This window comes from Camelus ferus, chromosome 29, assembly GCF_009834535.1.
Source record: "Camelus ferus isolate YT-003-E chromosome 29, BCGSAC_Cfer_1.0, whole genome shotgun sequence".
Taxonomy (NCBI): domain Eukaryota; kingdom Metazoa; phylum Chordata; class Mammalia; order Artiodactyla; family Camelidae; genus Camelus; species Camelus ferus.
In genome coordinates this window covers 13,365,757-13,389,433 of record NC_045724.1, presented here as the reverse complement: position 1 = coordinate 13,389,433, position 23,677 = coordinate 13,365,757, and the positions used below count along the sequence as shown (strand labels likewise).

Sequence of the window (23,677 nt, the reverse complement as noted above, 5' to 3'; positions counted from 1 at the left end):
ATATTTCCATAAAAATAAATAAAAAAAAATCCTGGCAGGGCTGTGAATGCCAGGCAAGTTTATTCAAGAAGGGGAAATGGGTACTTGTTTTGAGTGACTGCACCATTATCTCTATGTTGTGAAATGGCTAAATCTTAACAAAAGGCTGGTTTAATAAATATTAATGTACAGTCTAAGGGACAAACTTCCTGTACATGTGATTCAATGTGCAGGAGTCTTTTTCTTTTTTCTTTTTTTGGTAGAATCACACACATTGATAACTACAGAAGTGTTTGAAATGAAGGATGTCTCTTATTTTCATTCTCTCATTTTTTTTTTCTCCCTCCTTTTCTGTATTAATTGGGAATCTGGGATTTCTGTTTCACCATATGTCAGAGGGTGAGGTACTACCACATTACACATATTTTAATAGCCAGAGTCCAAGATTAAAAACATGTAAAGCCAGGACTTAAGAGCACAATTTCATAATGCTGCTTGCTTTTGGCTTTGAGCACCAGTTTATGATCATATTCCTTTTGGCAAGCCAGAAGTTTAACTTTCAATAAGAAGAGGTAAGTGGTGAAAATGTGTAAGATAAACTCATAAAATTAAGCTTCTAAAACAAGAATTAGCTAAGTGAAAAGGCATCAAATCAGCTCAGAGTAAGTAAAGCTAGTAATTTATATCCACTTAAAAATGTTTTTATTTTTTTTCACAGTGTGGTAGTAGTTGGAGTGACAGATAAGCAAAATTCAAACCATGTAATAAAACCAGCCACGCTGATTAAAGAGAAAAGTTTACCCAATGTAGATCAAAATGATTTTCTCTCTTCAGGATAAACTCAGACCAGTACCATATGGGCTAAATTCTGACCAACGAGCCATGGACTGAATTAAAAGGGGAGAGCTGCATTGCCTTTTCTCCCTTTGGGATTTGACCGTGAGATGAGGCTGAGGAACAAGATGGCCATCTACTTATTGTCTTTTGTAAGTTCATCTATTTTGATGGAAGCCATTGTCCCAAATATGCCTTTTTCCTTTTCCATATTTTTTATTGCTATGTATAAAAATGACTGTAGAGTCTGTCATTATTGGGAGTGAAGCATTTTAAATATGTGAATTTTCTAAGCTACTATAGATCCAAACTTTTACATTTTAATTGTTTTATTTTACTTTATTAGGGAGGAGGTGTAGAGGAGGTACTGGGGATTGAACCCAGGACCTTGTGCATGCTAAGCATGCACTCTATCACTGAGCTGTACCCTCCCCCCACATTTTAATTATTTTTAAGAGAACGTTTTCTAAGGGATATTTTCACTTTCCTGGTATCATTACTAGGACTTATTATTGTTCTTTGTGTCAATATAATTCTGTGTCCACGTAACAGCCCTCAGGTCAGACTGTCAACGTTTGCTGGCCAGCCATTTTTGGTACATCCAAGAGCCACCCTTACTTTTTCTAGTTTAAATCCTCAAATATGAAGTGGTGAATATACCTGTAAATCAGCTAGGGGACATATTTTTACAGCAAATTTTGGGCCACAATGTGTTAGTATACCATGGAGAAGGTTCCTATGTGGAGCATGTACTTGAATTAGACGACCTAAAAGGGCTTCAGTGACTGGTCCTTCAAGACTTGGTAAGTAGAATTCTTTCCCCTTTCCTAGACTAGTTTCCTTCCTCCTTGTTGCCTGGCTACTTCTTGTTCATTCCTTTGCTCTTAGCTACTTCCTGTGAGGGACCCTCTGTGACTGCTCGGCTAGGTCTCCTTGTGCGCTCGTAATACTGTGGACTGCCTGCATCGTCACTTAGTGTGTCACATTTTACTGTCATTTCTTGTGTGATGTCTGTGTTTCTTGGTAGAGGCCAGACAGGCTGGCATTGTGCACACTAAGGTTTCCCTAGAAGAAGCACACAGTGCTCTGAACGTAGTAGGTGTTTTACAAATATTTGTTTAATGAGTGGTTGAATGCTTCGTCCTTAAGTCGAAGTGACTGTAATCCCTGCCTCACTGGGCCACACGGCTAGAGTGAAGGCCTTCCAGGGCCCAAGAACAGTCACATTGGCAGCAAAATGCTGATACCTTTGTCTTCAGAGAAAGAGCAGCTTATGCTACAAACTTTGGTGTGTAAGAAATGTCACTTTAAATTTTATATGGATGAAATTACTTCTATTTTCTAAGTTTTCTTCCTGCTCTGCTAGTGGTAGGGCATTTAAAACTCCATCATTATGGAGGGCTCGTTTCCTTTTCATGGTTGTACCAAGAATCTGGGGGGCTTATATGGTTGGTACCTGGAGAAGCGGAGGACCTCTAATCTTCAGTCTCCCATTGTTGCCACTGCTATTGTAATCATTCAGACCCATACACACTGCTTCAAAGGCAGGCTTCTTGGCTGTCAGCAGGTCAAGCGGGACCCAGGGAAATTTCTCTGCCCTCATAGTCATCACCTCTGAAATCCTGTCACCATCCTGTGGGGTCTGATCATCTCTGCTCTCTTCCCTGTCCTGTGAAATCTCTCTCTTAATTCTGTTGAAAACATTTGCTTGCTCCCTTCTTTCCTAGCCCAGTCATCTCAAATAATTCTTGTAAAGAATGATTCTGTAAAACAAAAGCCAGGAAAGGTGGTGAGCTCTAAGCAGTTTCTGCTCTATTCTGCGATACAAACGCCTCAAAGGAGAGGGTGCCCAGAGGCCTAGCTATTTGCTTAAAATGAGGAAAGGGAAAGAATAAAATATAAATGAATAACAACAAAATTATCCTGTATTATTATGGACTGAATTGTGTCCCAGCAAAATACATATGTTGAAGTCCTAACTGCTGCCCCGTGTAACCGTATTTGGGTCTTTAGGAGGTAATTAAGGTCATAATGATGGGGCCCTAATCCAACATGATTAATGTCTTTAGAAGAGGAAGGGATATCTGAGCTCTCTCTCTCTCTCTCTCCTCTATGTAAGGATACAGCAAGAAGGCAGCTGTCTGCAAACCATGAAGAAGGCTCTTACCGGGAGCAGAATCTGCTGATACCTTGATCTTGGATTTCCAGCCTCCAAAACGGTGAGAAAGTAAATTTCTGTTGTTTAAGCCATCCAGTCTGTGGTGTTTTGTTACTGCAGCTCAAGATGGTGAAGATAAGTACTTCATGCTGACTGCATGTTCCCACCCAACAGAGCTACTGGGATACCCAGCAGAACCATTCCACCTTAGGCACCTAAGACACACTGCGGAACTTAAACCATGTATTTAAGAGCCTATGCAACCATTGAGAACTGAAAAAATACAGTAATTGGCTCAAAATAAGAAAACCACAAAACTGAAATTAGTAACATGTTAAATGAAAGATCTATAAAATGTAACATCATGCCCTTCATTAATTGCTAAATTTAGAATCTATAACAATGTTATTACATGTGAAAATAATTTATAGGTTCGATTCTTCTCACATCAAGTATTCACCATGATTTCTGAGAAAGTATAAGTAATAGTAAATTGAGTTATGTATAGAAAATTTTTCAAAAACAAAATTATTTGCTTTTTTAAAGCAAAATGTTACTTAATATGGGGATGTGAGAACATTTTAATAGGTTTGATATGGTATGAGATGAAATCCCTGAATTTCTAAAATTTGCCTGTGCCTCCAGCTCTCTCACTTCCCTTGGCAGTGTCCTGGGACCTCTCTGTTTGAGAATGTGATGTAATTCTGACACCAACTGCCTAGAATTAGCACAGACTTCTCAGGTTAAGGATGCCCTCCAATAACACTGCCGTCACTTCAGACACCAGCCACCAGCTTCAGGGTTTTCCAGACCACCTGTACTTCTGACCAGCTGGCTACAGATATGGGGGTTCCCACTCTCCATCTCAAATTTGGTAATTTGCTAGAATGACTCATAGAATTCAGGAAAGTACTATAGTTATGATTACAATGTTATCACCAAGGATACAAAACAAGCCAAATGAAGAGATGCATAGGGTGAGGCCTGGGATGGTCCCAAACATGAAGCCTCTGTGTCTTTAGTAGGCATCACCCTCCTGGCACAGCCGTGTATATCACCAGCCAGGAAACTCACCTGAACTTCAGGTGTCCGGAGTTTCCGCTGGAGTTTCATTATGTTTACATGTGGTTTTTCTGGCATGGCCAGATCCCAAAACTCAGTAATGGTCCAATAGTAGAAGTGCTTCTTGACCAATCTCCATTTAATTATCTGGATTACTGGAAGCTTGCCATTATCTCTACAAATAAGTAACACTCACTGATGCTTCTGATACACTGAAAGCTAACTGTAGGTAACATGCTTTTTCCTGGTACTCCTGGGTACATCTACTCCAATTGGGTGAGTTGCATGTTTTCCTGGAGTTGGCTGAGTTTATCTGAAATTTCTGCATGCCAGTCATATTGGTATTGCCATTATGTTATTTAATTGAATATTATGTAAACATTTTAAATGGGAGTGCTAAAACCAAGTTGAATACTTTAAAAAAGCTTGATAAAAGTGTTTGCTAAAAGAAATTGCTGTTAAATTAGGTGTAAGACAACTGTAAAAGACTCAAAATAAATGACAAAATTCTAAAGTTTTTCTGCCCTCAGACTACTTTGAAAATGTCCTTAATTTTCTAATTTAAAGAAATTGAAATGGAAAATCATAGACAATGTATTCATGCATTGTAGATGTGGTTATATAAGAAAGAAAATTTGAAATTCTAATCAAGACCCATTCTCACAGAGAAACCCTTAGTCCAACAATGACAAAAAATACAAATTTGTGTAGATTTATGTATTTTTAAGAAAATAATATAAAATCATATTTTATGAATGTAGTAATTTTTTATGATTGTATACTTTAATTAGCTTTTTCTATTTACTAACCAACTACTATGAAATGAGACACATTGTCTAAATAATCTTGGTGGTCTGTCAGTTTAACATTCTGGGATTTTAAATACTGCTTAAACGGAAATGACTTTTACAGTGCTCAGATTGAATAGCCTTTGTGGAGATCTGCTTAAGCAGGTGAGACCTAAGTGACGTCACCACAATGAACTTTTGATGGCATCTAATTTCCTATTATCATAAAAAAGACTGAAATGGACAATCCTTGTACATTGTATTTGAACAATGATTCTGACATTTTTGAGAAGTTATCTATTTTGAAGGTGTGAACATAACCTCTAAGGATGAGCCACAGAGAAATCATTGTCTCTTTTCCTTTCTCTCCTCTGCCTCTTCCCCTGTTTTTTCTTTCTAAATTACTTTCCTGTAGAGAATTGAAGACAAAGATACAAGGACAAATCTGGTAAGAATTTTATTTTTTAGGTTATCATTTTATACCTTTGCTGAGTACACTGTGACATCATGCACAAATATTATTTTAAGAAAGCTAATAAAAATGATTTAAAATAATCTATAATTCTTCTTCCCAAGTAGACATTTTATTAAGCTGAAGCTAATTTTATAGTCATATTAATATTGAAGCCTAGTAAATAGAGTAGAAATCAAAAGATTAGAGGGAAACTAATATGAGAGAAATTCCATTTGTCAAGTAACAGACAAAATTTATTACAGACCAAGTAATAATACAAGTCACAATAGAATTCTTATGTTTTGCAAAGGTTGTGTAAAAGTGAACTTATGTTAAATAATTAATATAGGGAGGCTATATGGAAAAAATAGTGATTTTTGGAGTTAATAAAATTAGAATGAAATGCTTGTTCTGCCATTTACTCTCAGCTAAGCTTGAAGAACTCAACCTTTCTTTGTCTTGGTTTTCTCATCCAAAAAGAAAAGGAATGAAAACACCAACCTTGCAGGGCACTAAACGGTGAATTATAAATCCTGTTTCTCCACTGTATATTATGGAATTGGAGACATGCTCTACTGAAAACTTTTCCACTCTATTAAAGTGTTAAAAATCTCATAAGGGAAAAAATACATATGCTTTTCCTGTCCAGAGCAAGGGGTATCCTTACAGATTGTATGACCCTGGCCAGCAGTGAATCAACTTCTCTCTTGCAAGAATTCAAACTGGGAGCCATAGGTTTGTAGACAGTAGGCTTTTGATTGAAAGGGGACAAAGAAGTTAGCCACCTTGTTGGGTCAAGCGGAAGCTAATTATTATGCAGAGAAAGATGAACTATAGATAAAGGAGTTATGGAAGATACTGAGATGACTCCATTCTGAATATTGTTTTAAACACTTCCTTACACTAGCCCCGCTTACAGATAATGAAATCAAGGAAACTGAGTTAATAAGAGGTAAACCTAACTTCAGGCAGTCTCAGTTGGAGTCTAAACTCTAAACCATTCTATTCCATCATCACCAATAGCATGTAGAAGAGGCACGGGAAGAGGAGCCTTGATTCTAGTCCAGTGCCTGTGAGGCCCTGCTGGGCACAGAGCTCCTCTTACAGATTTCTTTGGTGCTTGTTGTCCAAGAGCACAAGTTTATGATAAGAAAGTGATTTAGTAGATCCTTATTTTTCCTTAAGATTTTTTTCCCCTTGATGGTCACCACTTTTGGAATTTGGGGAAAATAAGGAAGAGTGCAGACTGCCCAGAAGAGCAGTAGAGCTGCCTAAGAGCAATTCTGTAGGGTCTCACACAGGGAACGATTCCAGGTAGGTTGGGGGGACCCACCCAGAAGTGCGTAGGGCCCAGTAAGGCAGCCTGTGGGGAGTGTTGCTTAACTGGCCTGTCCTTGGCACCAGAATCTTGCCTGCAAGCAAGAGTCTGAAATCATCGGATCTGGATATTTTAATAAAATGACATCTAGAGGGGTTTTACATTTTGCTTTTATTAAGACAACAAAGGATAAAAAGAAAATAAATTTATGCTATGAAATGGAGAATTATATGCTATTTAAAGACAATATACAGCAATGTATTGCAAACTGTGTTCTGAAGAAAACTTATTTAGGGAGATACTTATTGAAACCAGGCTTCTTGGTTTAAGTAAATTGAGGAAACACTGGGTTAAAGTTAAGCATTCCTCTTTAGTCAGGCCTTTACTATGTTAATGTGAATCCTGAAACTCCAAGGCGACCACAGGATACTTTCCTTTTCTCTACACCCTCTCCAGCATTTATTGTTCATGGACTTTTGAATGATGGCCTGGTGTGAGGTGATATCTCATTGTAGTTTTGATTTGCATTTCTTTGATAATTAGTGATATTGAGCATTTTTTTTCATGTGCCTGTAGGTCATTCGTATTTCTTCATTGAAAAATTGCTTGTTTAGGTCTTCTGCCCATTTTTGGATTGGGTTCTTTGCTTTTTTCTTAAGTTGTATGAGCTGTTTATATATTCCAGAGATTAAACCTTTGTCAGTCTCATCTTTTGCAAATATTTTCTCCCATTCTGTAGGTTGTCTTTTTGTTTTGCTTATGGTTTTCTTTCCTATGGAAAAGCTTCTAAGTTTAATTAGGTCCCATTTGTTTATTTTTGCTTTTGTTTCTATTGCTTGGGTAGACTGCCCTAGGAGAACATGGCTGAGATTTATGTTGGATAACGTTTTGCCTATGTTTTCTTCTAAGAGGTTTCTAGTGTCTTGTCTTATGTTTAAGCCCTGTAAGAACATACTGGAGAGATACCAAGGGACCTGCTTAAGGAGTGTAGGTTTCTTCCTGTGGGCAAAAGAGTTCCTTTAAGATGTTTGACCAAATGATATATTGTTCAAGGCTGGGCTTTAGGAAGATTAAGATGAGGATGGTATATTTGGCTGGATTGCTACAGAAGAGTGAGTGAAAGAGTTAGAACAGGCATTTTGGGGGTCATAATTGCCATTTCAAAAATAAATATAGGGCACATCCATTAATAACTACTGCAATGGTTATAGTAAAAATGATCAGGGTGTTTTGCATTAGTATCAATTTCTTAATATCTCAGAGTGGGCATGGGCAGGGGGTGTGGTAGGGTGATGTGGGCTATCATGAAAGTGGGGACAGTCTCCCTTTATAGAGTCTTAGGTCTGCTCTGCTTCCTCTGTCTTAGCCATTTACCATTTCTCCATCTATGTTTGGTCTTTATATTGTGGTACAGATTTCTGTTAACATTTGCTATGTTACTTGGCTGTGATTTTTAAAAGAAAGGATGGAAATACCTTTTGGCCACCATCTTGAACAACACAATCTCTGGGATAGGCAGCTGGAACATTACCTGAGTAAATAGTTATAACCACTCTCTGAAGCAAGGATTACCCCTTACTATAGATGAGAAAATTGAGTAGGAATATACAGCTGATCAGAGGTGGAAGGAAAATCCAAACCCAAGTCTATTTGACTCTAGGCTTGCTGCTTTAGGGTCTTGGGACTGTATGTGCATTTCTATTATATCTGTTCAAAACTCTTCAGTGGCTTACCACTTCTCTCCAAGGATAAACCAGATCATTGCAATGAACTGCAAGACCTTACATGATCTGCCACTTCCTCCCATTACTCTTTGATCTAATATCTTACCACTCCCTCTCATCTTCCTCCTCTTTTACGTTGGCCTCTTTGTAATTCCTTATACCAACCAGTCTGGCTCCCACCTTTGGGCCTTTGCACTAGCCTTTCCAGCACTGTGGAACACCCTTACCCATAAATACTGCTTTGTGATGACCTCACCTCCTTTAGGTCTGTACTCAAATCTTCATCTTTATATTTGGGACTATCCTGATAATTCCATTTATTTATTTATTTATTTAGGGGGAGGTAATTAAGTTAATTTATTTATTTACTTTTAGAGGAGGTACTGGGAATTGAACCAAGGACCTCATGCATGCTAAGCATGCGCTCTACCACTTGAGTTATAGCCTCCCGCCTCCCCCGATAATCCTATTTAAATCACAGCCTACCTCCCCACTCCCTCATTCCCAAACCCTCTTGCTCTGCCCTATTTTTTTCACAGCACTAATCATCATCTTCTGTACTATAGTTTACTTTTTTAAAAAAATTATGTTTATCATGTGTTTCTCCTGAGTAGAATGGAGGCACAGTTTTTGTCCTTTGTTGGTTGTTCACTGAAATATGTCAAGCATTAGAAAATAGCATCTAGAAACCTAGCAAACATGCAAAAAAACCCATCGAATGAATTATTTTTCCTACTTTTGTATCTCCCATAGTTCATTTGAAAAATACTTGGAGTGCGATAAAAGTCATGTCACAGCTAGAATGTCTCTTCACGCATTCTCCTGGGAAGACATTAAAGAATGTACAAGCTGTGGAAATAGGCTGGATTTCTTCATTTCAGATGTAAAATGAAGATATGAGGTATATGAGCCACCAGTTAGTCAGATATTCTTTGTTACAAGTTCAAGAAAAATTATTAAGACCTGAAAGTTTGATATCTATATTATTTTAATTAGTTGAGCAGATCTTAATTGCCTAGTAGTTTTTAATGACTCAGTGTTATGCACTGCTTTTATCTACAGTGATTTCAATGGGAAGACAAAGTAGAGTTGTCTCCAGCATCAGAAACAAAACTTAAATTGAATACAATGTCACAGCATTCCAGAGTTCTACCTTTGAACGTGTGCACTAAAGAATGGTTGGGGTTGTTGCTAAAAGAAGAATTTACAAAATATACTTTAGGTCATTTGGTGAGCTGGAATCTCTACCCCCCTCCCTGGCCTCCAACCATTGAATCCCTGTGAAGAGCCTACGTTACCTGTAACTGAGCTACTTTCAATAAAAAATTACTAGATTAAACAATGGTCAGCAAAGCCAAGATGCTGCCTTCATTGAAGTAGCATTAAAGCTGCACTCTGAACTTCAGACTTCAAAAGAGCTCTTTTTCTCATAGTTCGTAATAACAAAGGTTTCTAGGCACAACCTTTTAGCACCCTGTATAGTTCTCAGTACTTCATAGCTCCTCAAATTTAATTGAACTCGCACTCTCTAATCATCCAATTTCTACACTAAGCGCATCTCAACTGAGGGCCTCCTGTGGACCTGTGGGCATTTAGCATGCTCTTTGGTAACCGTACTTCCTCTCTGAGTGATTACAGGTAATGAGTTCAACTGTCTCAAGGAGGACTCTGCTTTTAAGCCTCCAATTGTACTGATAGTTTGCCACCTCACCCCCACCTCATAACATAATGCTTTCTAAACTGGAATGGAAAATGAGTACTTCCCTACCGAGCTTAAGATGTGAGCCACAATTTAGTTCCTGAGGGTCAGAGTCAGATGCAAACATCTCAAGTTTCTTTAAAGGACTGGAAATAATATGAATAACTTTTCGTCCATTTTTGGTCCACTGGTTCTCAAATTTTCTTATTAAGAGTTGCCTGAAGGGTGTATTAAGTACAGATCCCTGGGCTCCACCTGCAGAGATTGTGATTACCGCACTGTAGAGAGGAGCTCAGGAATCTACAAGTGTAACAAGCACCCCAGGGGATTCACATGCAGGTGCTTTGAGCAACAGGAGAGCTTATCACTTGGCATCACTAGTGTGGCATTTGAGAAGGTCTGTGACCATTCCCATGTGTAATACTATGAATGTAGCTGTTGGTGAAACTTTTCCCCTCTGTACTTTTATTCTGCCTAGGGATTGCCTAAAGTTCAGTGAGAACACATGAAAATGAAGAATATTGACAGGTCAGAAGAATTCTGATAGAACAGACTATCATAGTCCCCGCTTATTCATGGTTTCACTTCCCATGGTTTCAGCTACCTGTAGCCAACTGTGGTCCAAAAAGATTAAATGGAAAATTCCAGAAGTAAACAATTCAGAGGTTTCAAATTGTGCACTGTTCTGAGTAGCCTGATGAAATCTCACACCATCCCACTCTGTCCCCCCAGGAACCCCAACTGTTGGCAGTGTCTGCTCCTGGCCTCCAAACATTGACATCATCCTGGCTCTGTGATCCAGAAGCACCTCAAGCAGCTGATCCACCTTCTGACTTAGGGTCAGGAGGTCAACAGTAGCCTAATGCTATGTCACAGTGCCTACATCATTCACCTCATTTCACCTCATCACGTTGGCATTTTTTCCATAGCACATGATCACAAGAAGAAGGGTGAGTACAGCACAATAAGATACTTTGAGAGAGAGAAAGGGAAACATACACACAGAGAGAAAGGGGGAGAAGAGAGAGAGGAGGAAGACCTCATTCACATAACTTTTTTTTACAGTATATTGTTATTATTTTTCTATTTTATTAATCATTATTGTTAATCTCTTACTGTGCCTAACTTACAAACTAAACTTTATCATAAATATGTATGTGTACGAGAAAACCTAGTATACATAGGGTTTGGTACTATCCACGGCTTCAGGCACCCACTTGGAACATATCCCTCATTGATAAGGGGGTACTACTGTGCACTGAATTGGTGTCAGAGTGAGAAACTTAATTTTTTTTTTTAAATTTTGAGAATTTCCCCCAAAGATTAGTTTCTCTTTTATCTCATTGTTTGCAACTTGCTCTAGCTTATAAATAAATAGCTAGTTCCTAATCTATTTTTTTCTGTTCCCAACCATACCATGAGATCTAGGTGTCACTCTTAATTTTAAGTTTTTATTATGACCAAAGTCACTGAGCTATTCCAGTGTACTGCTGGCATTTTAGACAGCAAAGATAAAAAAGTAATATAATCATGAGCCTAGAAAAAAGTGAAATGCCAGTATTCTACCAAATAGATTAGCAATTATGCTAGCAGAAATAAAGGACAGACATGGCTTCAGGGAGTCCTTTTGATCTGTACTTCATGGGGGAAAAAAAAAACTTAATGTGTTCATATATGATTCTCAGTGACTTCTAGAAACTGCTTTTGTCACTGAAATACAGAGCAACCACAAAGTAACAAGAATCAGACAATTTTGCTCTTGTAGTAGCTGTTTCATGTCATTTACAAATTCAGGCCATTGAGATTGTCAAAGTAGTTTAGTGACAAAGTGGTCAGTTTCAAACTCCAGTGTTCCTCACTTTTTTGGGAAGTAGCACCATAACCTAACAAAAACATGTTTTTTTTAAAGTAGCCACTGCATTTATTTCCCATTATATATTTTATATAATGTATATTTCATTATAGTAGCTTATATTGGTCATTGCTAATGAGCATTTCCCTTCTTACCAGGACATTGTATCCTTTTCACCAATTAAAAATAATTATTTATTAAAATGAACAAAGTTCATTCTCATTCTTTTTCACTAACCCTCCTCCAAGAAGAAAGACATTAATTTTATTTTTAGTGTCCATTGAATTTAGTGCACAGTTTATTCACCTAAAAAGTTGTGAGAACATTTCAGATTATTTTGAATTAAATTAGAAATTCTCTATAGACAATTGTTTATTGACTCTAGATAGAGAAAATTGAAATGCCTTAATTCACTATAGGAAATTACAGAGACAAAGATATTTATCATTATTAAATGATTTTGAGCCCAACTCATTCTGTTGACAAAAAAAAAAAAAAAGGATAATATAAGTCATCTGGGTTGGGGTGGGGACTAGGCATTTGTATTTTTTAAAACCACGGACATGATTCTGACACACAGCTCTGCAGAGACCCACCATTTAGACAAATAGGAGCCATTCGATGAATGAGGCACATTGAGCAAGATGAGGGTTCAGATAGTGAGGGATACATGAAAAGGCTTGTGCTACAGGGACGCAGTTCTGATTAAAAGTTGGAAAGTAACTTTTCCAACTTTTAATGTTTATTTAAATCAAATTAATTTATTCAAATTTATGTAAATAGTTTATTTAAATTTAAGCTGTAAGGTATAGAGTCTTTAAAAAGAAAGACTAGATTATACAAAATCCACCCTCCTGCTGTGAGCAGTACACTGTATTCCCGATTTGACAGGCTAAGAAATTGAAAGTAGGTGTCTTACCCAAGATTAGAGAGTAAACTGGAGTCAGGATCAGGGTTGCACTTTGTGGCCCTAGATACCTTAGTTCCTTGTTGCACTGACAGACTCCTGTGCCTTCTCTCTGTCCCCTTTTTCTGCTTTTCATGGTTGGGTCTGTCATATGATCAGCCATGCTCTTGTCTGAACCTGCCGTAGGAAGGTAATTCCTTGGACGGTAGAGGCAGTGTTGTGGGTCCTGTGTATCTATCCCAAAGTGCCTGGCCTCCTGCCCACCCATTGCAGACTTACTGTAAGTACATGTGGAGATGGGAGCCACCTCTTGGAGAGCTGGGAAGAGGATCAGGAGAAGCAGAGAGATGGGTGATGAGCAGAGACCCTGAAGATGTAGCTCTAGTTCTAGGCCTGCCGCTTATTAGCGGGTTGATTTGTGACCCTCCCGAGTCTCAGTTTTCACATCAACAAAATGGGAAAACTCTGTCCCATACTCTTCTCACAAGGTCATCATGTGGGTCATGTAACATAAAAGACCGAACAGTTTGTGGATTAACAGCTAGTTAAAAAAAATTTATGCAAGATGACATGGTGAGGTCAGTGGAAAGAAATGGGCTTGGGATCAGAAGGCCTAGCTCTGGAACCAGCTTGAGCCCTTACTTATTTTACTTCTATATACATTAACGTTTAATTCTCTGACCCTCTATTTCCTCATCTCTAGAATGAAAATATTTATACCTGGCATGCCTGCTTGAATGAAATTACTCATCATGTAAAAGTAGAGGTAATTAGCATGTAACTGCACCCGGCAGAAGGGAAATAACCCTGAACAAGACAGCTTGACTCCTGTCACGGTGGAGCCTACAGTCTCTTGGAAGAGATGATGGATGTAAAACTACTTTGTCAGTTGCAAAGAGGTAAGAAATGTGTAGTATTATAATTATTGCTAATGTTACAACATAGAAGAAGGGCATTCTAGGTAAACTTAAAAAATCAGCCGTTCATCTTGTTCTGTGGTTCCAAATGTTCCAAATATAGGCAAATGCTCAGCAATTTCTGAACTGGTTTTCAGAAACTACATGAGATCTGCTTTAGAAAGTTGAATTTATTTGGGTTTCCATATTTAATTATCAAATATATGTGTGAAAATACATAGCAGAATGTTTCAAATGTTTACAAAAAAGTAGATATGATGACACCAAATCAGATTCTCTAAGTGTGTAATTGAATGCTGGGTATCAGGATGGTCTAAGAGAAATTCCACTACCGTTTTCAGGCTGCTGCGATACCATAAGGAATTCCTTGTCATTTTAGTAAGTGTGGCTAATTCCATCATGTCCTGATAGGCTGTGTCAGGGGTCATAATGCTCTCCTAGTGGCACAGAGAGTATGACTGATGTTAGTTTACCTACAATAATAAAGACTGCAAGGAATAGCCCATCATATCTGCTAAGAGTTTGTTTTAAACAATTTTTTAAAATGAAATGTAATTGATTTACAAGATTATATTAGTTTCAGGTGTACAACATAGTGATTCGCTATTTCTATAGCTTATACTCTATATAAAGTTATTATAAAATGTTGGCTATATTCCCTGTGCTGTACATTACATCCTTGAACTCATTTATTTTATACCTAGTAGTTTATACCCCTTAATCCCCTTCACTGATCTTGCCCCCCACTCCTTTAAGTGATTTTCATTTAATATAATGTTTAAAATAAGGGCTAAAGTTGAGGTAGATTTTTGGCTTTTTCAAAAATAATTCAAGTTGCGTTTATATTAGTTTTCTTTTCAGTGTGTTCTGGGTGACAGCATACAAAATTAGCTTCCTAATTCTGTTTATTGTATATTTGAGTAGATTTATATGAAAGGGTCTAAAATAAAAAGTATAATCTTTGCATTCAATGGGCAACTTCTGTTTTATATAGTCCTTCTTTTAATTGTTTCTTATTGATATTACTATAACTGCAAAAAAAAAAAAAACACCCAAAAACCAACCCCATACTCGCCTTTATATGTGCAGTTGGGTGCATCTTCATAACCATTGAAAGTATTAGTAAATTGAAAATACTGAAACTCATGCTGTAGGAAATACAGGCATGGAAATAGAAACTAGAGGAAAGCCTTGGCAAGCTGTCTGGTTGGACTGCCGTATCACTCAGATAGATGCCTTTTCACGTGGAAACTTCATAGCATTTGGTAAATGACGCTTCTCCCCCGTGGGCAGCAGGAGGTGAACTCTCCAGTTAGGACTGTGTTAGGCTGTCAAAAGAGAAGGGTCTAGTTGGGTGGAGGTCTCCCTTGGCACTGATTTAAGCCAGGAGGGGATGACATTTGGCATCCATGTGGTGTGCTCAGCAATGGACTTCAAAGCAAACCCTTCCAACAATTTTTGAGTTAGTGAGGACATCACACTCAAGTCCTGTCTGGTGCTTGGGAAAGTGTTGCTGTGTTTTGAGTGCAGTCTCTTTCACTCAAGTTTACTTTTGGGCCATTAGGGGAATCGATGCTCAGAAACTCTAAAACTCTTGGTACTGTTTTCCTGCTGGCTTTAGAAGTCGTTGGCCTGATGCTCTCATGTATAACATAAAGGTCTTGCAGCAAGGAAGCTTCAAAGGCAAATGCTCACAAAGAAATGAAGTGGGAGAAAAGTCTCCTGAGCCAGGGAACAATTCTTCAACAATTCCTCCTTTAACTGTAATGGTGATACATGTTGTTTCACCAAGTGGGGCAGAGTTAGAGAATGAGAGAGTAGTATTTTTCTGGCTAATAGTTTTAGTATTTTTCTTTTTCAACCCAAAGCTTACTTCCTGGTCACCTTTTCACAAACTCTCTGATAAACTAATGGATCTAAGACCTAACTAATTCCTGTCAATGTTCCGCCAGGGTAATCTCTGAGCCCTGAGCCTGTCCTGCCGCTCCTAGAGGCAGGTGAGTGGGCTTCAGTATCCCAGTTAGTAAGGACAAAGAAGTTGGCCACACACAGCTGCTTTTTTGTGTTAGGCCATCGGCCCCCGGCATCCTTCTCTATCCCCAGCACCTGGAATGATGTGGAGGTTGTATTAGGCAGTTGATGCATATTGGTTCAGTGAATGAATACAGATGTTTCCCCTGTCTAAACTGAAGATGTAGCCAAAGAGGACAAAGTTATCAACTTTACCAACAATGGATGCTTTGCATTTCTGAGAACCATAGTTCATGAAGCCTCTGACCTTCCCAAGAATATCTTTAGAGGTATTTCTTTGGATATAAGACTTGTAAACAGATAATAATGTTACAAACCTTATGGGAACTCAGAGAAGAAAGCATGAGCTATGTATGCAGGAGAAGATATTTAACCATGATGTTGAAGTATGCCTGGTTTACCAGAGGAGGTGAGGAAGGGCATCCTGAAAAATTGCAAAGGAAACAAGGCGTAACTGACATGGCCCTTGGGGGAGGGGCAGGGGCAGGGAAGGGTGGGTGGGAAATCAGGCCAGTTATGTTGGCTGGGGTCATCCTGAGAGGAACCATGCTATCAAACATGAACTTCTTTTAGGTTCTAAGAAGGAAGCAGTAGAAGAGTTGTTGGCTGCATGGTGATAGAATCGGATACTGAAGGATTTCTGGATAATCTCTGAGTGCTGAGGCTGTCCTGCCACTCTGAGAGGCAGGTGAGTGGGTTTCAGTATCCCAATTAATAAGGACAAATAACCTGGCCACAGACAGGGAATTTATTAGCAGCTTATTTGCCATCATAGAGAGTGTGTGACATAAAGGACACACGGTCATTGTTTTAATAATGTGTGAGGCGTTGTTTGGTTTGGGGCATGAAGCTGACTAAAATGGAAAGACAAATGATTGTAAATGAAGACAGAGGTGCTGCCATTGTAGTGTAGTTGGGAGAGATACTGGGAAGCAGTTCCTTACCAGATGCTGGTAGAAATCAGTGCAATTGTAATGGGAGAATCTCATTTTTGTGTTGTCCCTTTCCTTAATAGGGAGTAGGTGGCTATTTCTAAAGCTGCCACAGAAGATGTCCCAGCTTGAATGCACAACCGTTGTGAAACTTGATCCAAGTAAGTTGGCAAGGAAATGGAGGCTACATTTAGCAAAATCCAGGCAGACCCTAGGACTCTGGCTGGGGCAGGCGGGTGGTAAATGCTCACTGAGTGTGGGAAGAATTGTGTCTGTTGTGGGAAAATCTCTGACCTGGAATTACTGAGGTCTGGATTCTTAATCCTGTGGTGTTGGAAAATTCATTTAATTTTTCTGGGCTTCGGTCTCCTCATCTGTGAAACAAAAGAACTGAACGAGATGCTTTCTAAAGTGAATGTTATGGTTTATGATTTCATGAACTGCAGGGAAAATTCTTACCCACATCTGGCATTGGAAAATATGGGGAGTTTTCAAATAAACAAGTGGGGATGCTTGGCTTTCAACTGAGCATAAACATCAAGGCATATTCTGTACATTTTATTAGAGAAAAAGAATCAAGATTAGAAGGAAGAGATTCTCCCTCAGTGCATTTAGGAGCTGTGTCAGCCCCCAGCAGGGTCTGAGGTCAGAAGGCCAGTCCTGTCCAGTCCTGTCCTCATGTCCAGGAGGGTATTTTCTCCATGCAAGTGCCAAGATGGCACTCTCGCTAACCTGTGGGTGAAAAGCTGTCTGTTTTGGATCTTTACATTTAAGTTTTTATTCAGACACATTCCACAAGGGGAAGGTTGCTCATAAGAAGGGACTTTGCTGAGAATCTAGTGAGTTTGGGATGACACATCTTGGGGGTTATTAGTTGCATGATTTGACCTGAAATGAGCAGTCTAATTTAGTCAGATAAAAGCATGGAATGGTTATGTTCTCTTTGATATGAGAGTTTTCAGGACTCTTTAGCCCAAATAATTAACATAAAGGCAAGAAATAGTGAGTGAAGAGTTAAATGACTAAGGATAGTTACTGCAAACTGGAGAGAGTGGAGACTGACATATATGAGGGATGCCCAGAACCTGAGCCCTTAGCGGGACAAAGTGAGGGTGGGGGAAGAGGACTGTGGTACTGGGTATTGGGCTGGTGGATGGAGATGTCAATGAGAAAATCCCACCCAAAAAAGTGAATTTCTTTCTTGGATATGCCTCCAATCAGAGTACATATGTGATGTGGAAAGTAAAAGAAACAACCAATCAGGGAAATCAAAGTTAATCAGATTATTTTCCAGGAACTCAAACCAATCCATTCGGCATCTAGCTCTATCATAAGAAAGTGTTTGATCTACTTCCCTGTATCTTGAAGGTTTTTGGACTGGAAAACAGACTTAGGATTTAAAAAAAAAAATGGAAGAGGCCATTGTTGTGGGCCCTAAACCCTACAAAGTACATTTGCTTCCACGTGGGTTAACTTATCTTTGGTCTTTTTAATAAAGCAGTGGAGTTTGGGAGACTTAGACGCTAAGCAGCGTCTCCTGGGACCCCAATTAAATGAATAGTGAGTCATACTGGTGATAATAGATCGGAGACAAGTGGATATAGGATTCCAAAAACTTGGTTGTGGAGCCTGTAATAATGGCTCTGTTCATGGACTGTTACTAGAAATTTTGATGTCTTCAGGTTCCCTGTTAATACCAGACAGACTTTATCCTGAGAGTCCTGCCTGAATGGAACCTCCTTCTCACCTTGGCATCCAATTTGTAGCAATCAATTCTTTCCAAATGTCTGTGATGATCTATACCGTAGCTGTGGGTCATATAAGTACCATAATGTGGAACTGGAGGAGACGTGTGGAAGAGGGCTGTACTGTTCCCATGGCCCAAGAATGATGTCCACTTGGGGAAAATGACTATGATCTTGGGAAGAAATGCAACTTATGGGTTTACTTACTTGCTTCAAGTAACTTTTAGGTGATTCAGCATCGAGAGGGTTACAATCTGTATTATGAGGAGCTTGCTGGGCTGCTGTGAATCCTTAACCATCTCTTTTGGGGAACTCTAACTGTGGGTCATTCAAAAACTCAGAATGAAAAGAATTAAAAAATGGAAACTCCTAAACAATAACAAGCAAAGTAAATGAAAAACTTAATCAGAATAGTAACAAAGACTTTATTTTAAAAGCTAGAATGAACATAAATAGTATAAGAAAACTAATAGAGGAGTAAAAATGTGTCGGGTTAAGGAAAGCCAGAATACAGTGTTGACAGCAAAACAAAGAGGTGAGAAAACTAAACCAGAGAATTGGGAAAATAACAAACCAAAGTCTACACTGTTAAAAAGGATTAAAGTAGCCAACCTAATAGGAAATTCAGAATATTCTGCCAGGAGAATAGTTTGGAATCGTATACAAATACATGTGGTATATGATTATCTTTGGGTGAATGGGAGTATGATTTAAAAAAAAAATTCATTTTGCTTGTTTGTAATATGTGATTTCTCTGAAATTATCCTGCATTGTATATGCAATTAAAATTATAAGGAAAACCGCTGATGAAAGACATGAAATTAAAATAAGTAGACAAAATTTAGAAACAAAAAAGCATTAAATTAGACTAAATGGCAAAAGCAGGAAGACAAAGAAAGCAGGGAATAATGAATATTCCATGAAACTGTAGAAACCAGAAATTAAAAGATTAAGAGAATAAAAAATGTACTACAAGAATGTTAATATTTATAAAATTTGAAAGACTATGGGATTTTTGAAAAGGAGAAAATGAAAAAGCCTAAAGAGTTGTTGGGTTCAATGCTCTTTTTCAGGGGCTAAGCTGGGGCACCCCCTCAGCTTGAGGTTCCCACCCACATCCTCCGAGAGGAGGTCCCAGGGCAGAGAGCAAATCTAGCCTCTCCAGTTCTCCTTACGTTGAGGGTCCTGGCTTCTGTGACTCTCTCAAAGTATCCAGCAAATAGTGCGACAGAATCAAATTCCCCTTGCTCCATACACCAACGACAGAGCCGTCAGCAGTGCAGGCCACCCTCACAGTTTCTGAAAATGCCTGGAGCGTGGCAGCTGCGCGTTGCCGCCATTCTTCATTGTCTGGGCGGTTTCGTCCCTGCGCTGAGTGGCTGCTGCAGCGTTTGGAGGCCAGCGCTGAACTTCACACATCCCAAGAGAGGAAGGAAAGGAGGAACGAGAGAACGAATGTGGTCTGGGCATCTCCTCCGGGTCAGGTGTTGTCCTGGGAATGTCACTCTTATGCTCCTTCTTTTGGTCTTTCCTGTATCTTATAAAGTAAATATTTTAATGCCAGTTTTGCAGATGTTGAATCCGAGGCATAGAGTTCATGTCATTAGCTCAAGGTTACATCCAGTAGCAGAAGTCTAGTTCTAAAAGCCTAGAGAGAGGGCTCCTTTCTAGAGGAAGAAGTAAGCCTGTGAGGATGGAGGCTTCCCACTGAAGCCAGGTCAGGGCACAGGGTGTCAGGGCACAGGGTGTCAGGGCACAGGGTGTCAGAACACATCTTCCTGGTAGTCCTGGTTAGTGTGAGGGTGAGGTTGAGAGGGTCCAAACATCTCAGCTCTTCTGCCGGAGAGGAGGAAGGCCTCCAGCCATGGGAAAGTAGCAGAGAGACTAGAAGTCAGGCTGGCAGAGGCCCTTAAAGAGTGGCCACCAGACCATGGGTAGCCACTGGCATCACCTGTGAGCTTGTCAGAAATGCAGTCTCAGGCCGCACTCTGACCTGTTGAACTGGGGACTGCTGAATCTGGGCATGGACATAGGAAACTGACCAAGCTCTTCGGGTGATTTCTAAACACAATAAAGTGTGAGAACCTCTGCTGTAAGCAAGGAGTTGGGTGTGGGATTTGGAGGTAGGGTGAGGAAGCTGAGATGCTGGGGGAGAGGATGATGAGTGGATGAGGGCTCTGAGCTAGTCTACAATATGAGATATGGGGTTTGATGGGAAGGATAAGAAAAAGTAGGCACCGAGATGATGGGGCCAGACATGGCAGTGGGAAATGGCCTCCGTTTCCAACAGCTGAGTGTCATCAGCAATCCCTTTCCTTTCCCTGAGCCTCACTTCTTTAGGATCAGGTGATGGAGGGGCTGTTGTCACTTATCTCATGGGCTTGCTTTAAGGCTGCAAACAAATTAATACAAGTGTGTGTCCTTGACATATAGTCAGTGCTCAAAAAGTAGTGTTCGAGTCTGGATTTAAATGGGGAGCTGAGTGGGTGGGGTGGAAGAGTGACGGGGGAGAGCAGTGTCCTTTACCCTCTTGGTGACTTTGGCCCACTCAGGCAACTCCTGTGGTTGAAATGTTCCACTCCCGTCTCCAGGCAGCCTGCAGTTACTTGGAAAAGTAAATCCTCAACTTGGACTTATTGAAACAATGAAACAAATATTTTGCCTATCTTCTGTTAAGGCAAAAGCTGACTACATCCCATGAAAGATAAGAGGGGTAGGTTTTTCCAAGTTATAAACTTTGTGCTGTGTGGAGAGTGAAGAAAGAGGTTGATTCACGCCACCCGAGGCGTGGGGGAGCACGTGGCATGAAAGAAAGTGTCATGTGCTCGGAGGGAAAAGACCCGGATATGAATCGACCCTGGTCTGTGACTTCCTAGCTGGGTAACCTTAGCAAATTATTTAATCTTTCTGAATTGTAGGTTCTTCATTTCCAAAAGGACAATATTGTGAGGAGTGGAGAACAATGAAGGTGGACGCACTCCTCAGGGTGCCGGGCCCATGACAACTGGTAGGAGATGTTCTCCGAATCTCAGTTCTGTCCCTGGCCTTTGCCCTGAGTGAAGCAGGGGAAGCTCTCCCACGGCTGCACCTGAGCAAGTCCTCCTTGGCAAGGTTTGTCAACGGCCTTTTGAAGACTCTGGTCTTTAATGACCCCTTCTGTGTTTACCTGACACAGCTCTTTCCCCTGCGCATACTTCGTATTCCCCAGTCTTCACTGGGCTGGGGAGAATGTTTGGCAAGCCCAGCGATCACCTTCTCTAAGTAACAGAGGACGTTTCGGCCCTGTCTCTTCTTGTGTCTGCGCTCCCGAGTCAGGGCAGCCCCTCCCCTTTCTGACTGTCTTGTGTTTGGAGTTGGGAGTGGGGTCTCTTTCTGGTCAAGGTGAATGAGACTAAGACAAGAAGCAGTGGGGAAACAGCATCATTTCATGGCACTGATTTTATCATAAGGCCAGGAGGACTGACGGGGGGAGGGGGAGCGTTTTTCGTTTCTGTAATCGTCTCCTCCAGAGGGATAGCAGCAGAGAAAGAAAAATCAAACAGTCTGCTCCCTTGCCCTGGGCTCCATAATTTGCCTTTTACTTTCTACATTTTCATATTTGAGTCTGCAAAACAGAGGACCCAAACAATCAGCAACAGATGGCCTTGTGCAATCTGCACGGGACATGAATTCAGTTAGCATGCAAATTGTCATCCTAGGGCGATTCCAGGGGACTGCTGAAAAGACAGCAGGCTTGCTTTGCAAAATAGATAGCATGATTAAAATGTCTGGATCCAATCATATGTTTAATTACAAACCCTTTTTTATCTCAACGACAATGACTGGTAGCTATTATGACACAATATTGAAAATGTGTATGACGCATGGTGGCACTTGGAAGCTGATAGGTGGTCTGTGTTTGATCAAAATGATCAAAGCTCCTCGCCATGGAGGCCCCCTCTCCTGCTCTCCCATCTGATCCACTTAGACGAGCAAAATATGATTTACAGGAGACAGTTTATGTGATTTTCATTCCCCAAGAGCAGAGGCATAATTTTTACATCACCATTTTGCCTAGAAACAATGGGAGCTTGACAATGCTCATAAACACACAGTAACCCACCCCGCACTCCGTGGCTGTCTACAAGGCATCTCTCCTGATTCAGCTCTAATTTACTCTCCTATGTTCAAACACTTTTGAATTTTTTTATTGGTATGATCAGAAAAAGACCAAAAAAAAAAAAATTGAAAGTGCTGGGAAGAAACTCTATTATTTCATTCTATTCATACAATCAGATTATATTTTGGGGACTTTAGAGAAAACAGAAAGTGAATTTCTCACAAGATGGTGTGTTGAGTGTGAATTCTAACGACTTGGTTGAGGATAAAGATGGAATTTCACTAGGTAACTTGTGGAAGCACTGTCAGCTATAATTGCTGTTGTGTCTGCTGCAAAAAAGAATTTATATTGGAATTTCTTTTGCTGCCCTTTAGCTGAAACTCTGGAAGGCAGAGAAATAAGGCACATCAGTAACTTGGTTGGCGTGCCTCATTGTGGGGATTTTCCACTTGTAACCAGCGTTATGGGGAGAACTGTTTGCAACAACTTGATGAAAACATCCAGTATTAATTTGGACGACAATTTATCAGATGACAGTCTTTTATGCACTTCACAGCTACGTAGTAGTATATTTTTCACTTCTTGAAGGCTTTTGGTTAGGTTCATGTAAAACTTGGGTTGTGGTTTCACATATATTTGCTTCTCTGTTCTAGCGATTTCCTGCCCTATCTTGCTCTCCTTTACATTGGTTATTGTTGTGTAAAGAAAACAAAAACATTCTTCACTAGCAATAAGAAATTGAGTCAAGTATTTCTTGTGCTACTGCTCTGCACACAGTACTGTGCTGGGGGTTGCAAGGGGCTTCGGCTGACTTGTACAGGCTTGAATCCTGCCCTCAAGGATTTTACAGCCCAGTGTAAGTCCACAGTGAGTCAGATCTAAGAAAGAAGCAAAGATAAAGAGATGGATAGAAAGACAGATAAGGAGAGATGCAGAGTTGGAGAGGGAGGGAAGAAGAGAGCTTGGGCAGGAGGGTGGGCAGTGGAAAAGAAATGGTTACAATTCTTTAATCCTTTATCGATTGTGTCCAAGGAAGGGAGGAGGGCATTCCAGGGAAAAGCTCACTGTTTACTGCCATAAAGCTTTGGCTCCAAACTCTTTTGTTGGAATTCCAGCCACAATTGGCTGAGATGGACCCTGGGTGAATCATAAACACTGTTTTTGCATCTGCAGCCTAA

The 23,677-nt window shown here is 39.9% G+C and overlaps 1 long non-coding RNA gene across 7 annotated transcripts in view; it reads left to right on the top strand.

Annotated features, from left to right (window-relative positions):
• The first annotated feature begins 817 nt into the window (after window positions 1–817).
• The window catches only part of LOC116660528, a 204,311-nt gene continuing 181,451 nt past the window's right edge, over window positions 818–23,677 (top strand). For 5 of the 7 annotated variants that reach the window (XR_004316114.1, XR_004316117.1, XR_004316113.1 and 2 more), the window contains exons 1-9: window positions 818–965; window positions 2,933–3,032; window positions 5,237–5,269; window positions 9,071–9,218; window positions 10,749–10,966; window positions 13,479–13,674; window positions 16,297–16,411; window positions 16,739–16,816; window positions 21,319–21,511. This is a non-coding gene — a long non-coding RNA (uncharacterized LOC116660528). Of the gene's footprint in view, window positions 966–2,932; window positions 3,033–5,236; window positions 5,270–9,070; window positions 9,219–10,577; window positions 10,967–13,478; window positions 13,675–16,296; window positions 16,412–16,738; window positions 16,817–21,318; window positions 21,512–23,677 lie in introns of those variants that run through there. The other 2 variants (XR_004316115.1, XR_004316118.1) reach the window with 2 other exon arrangements.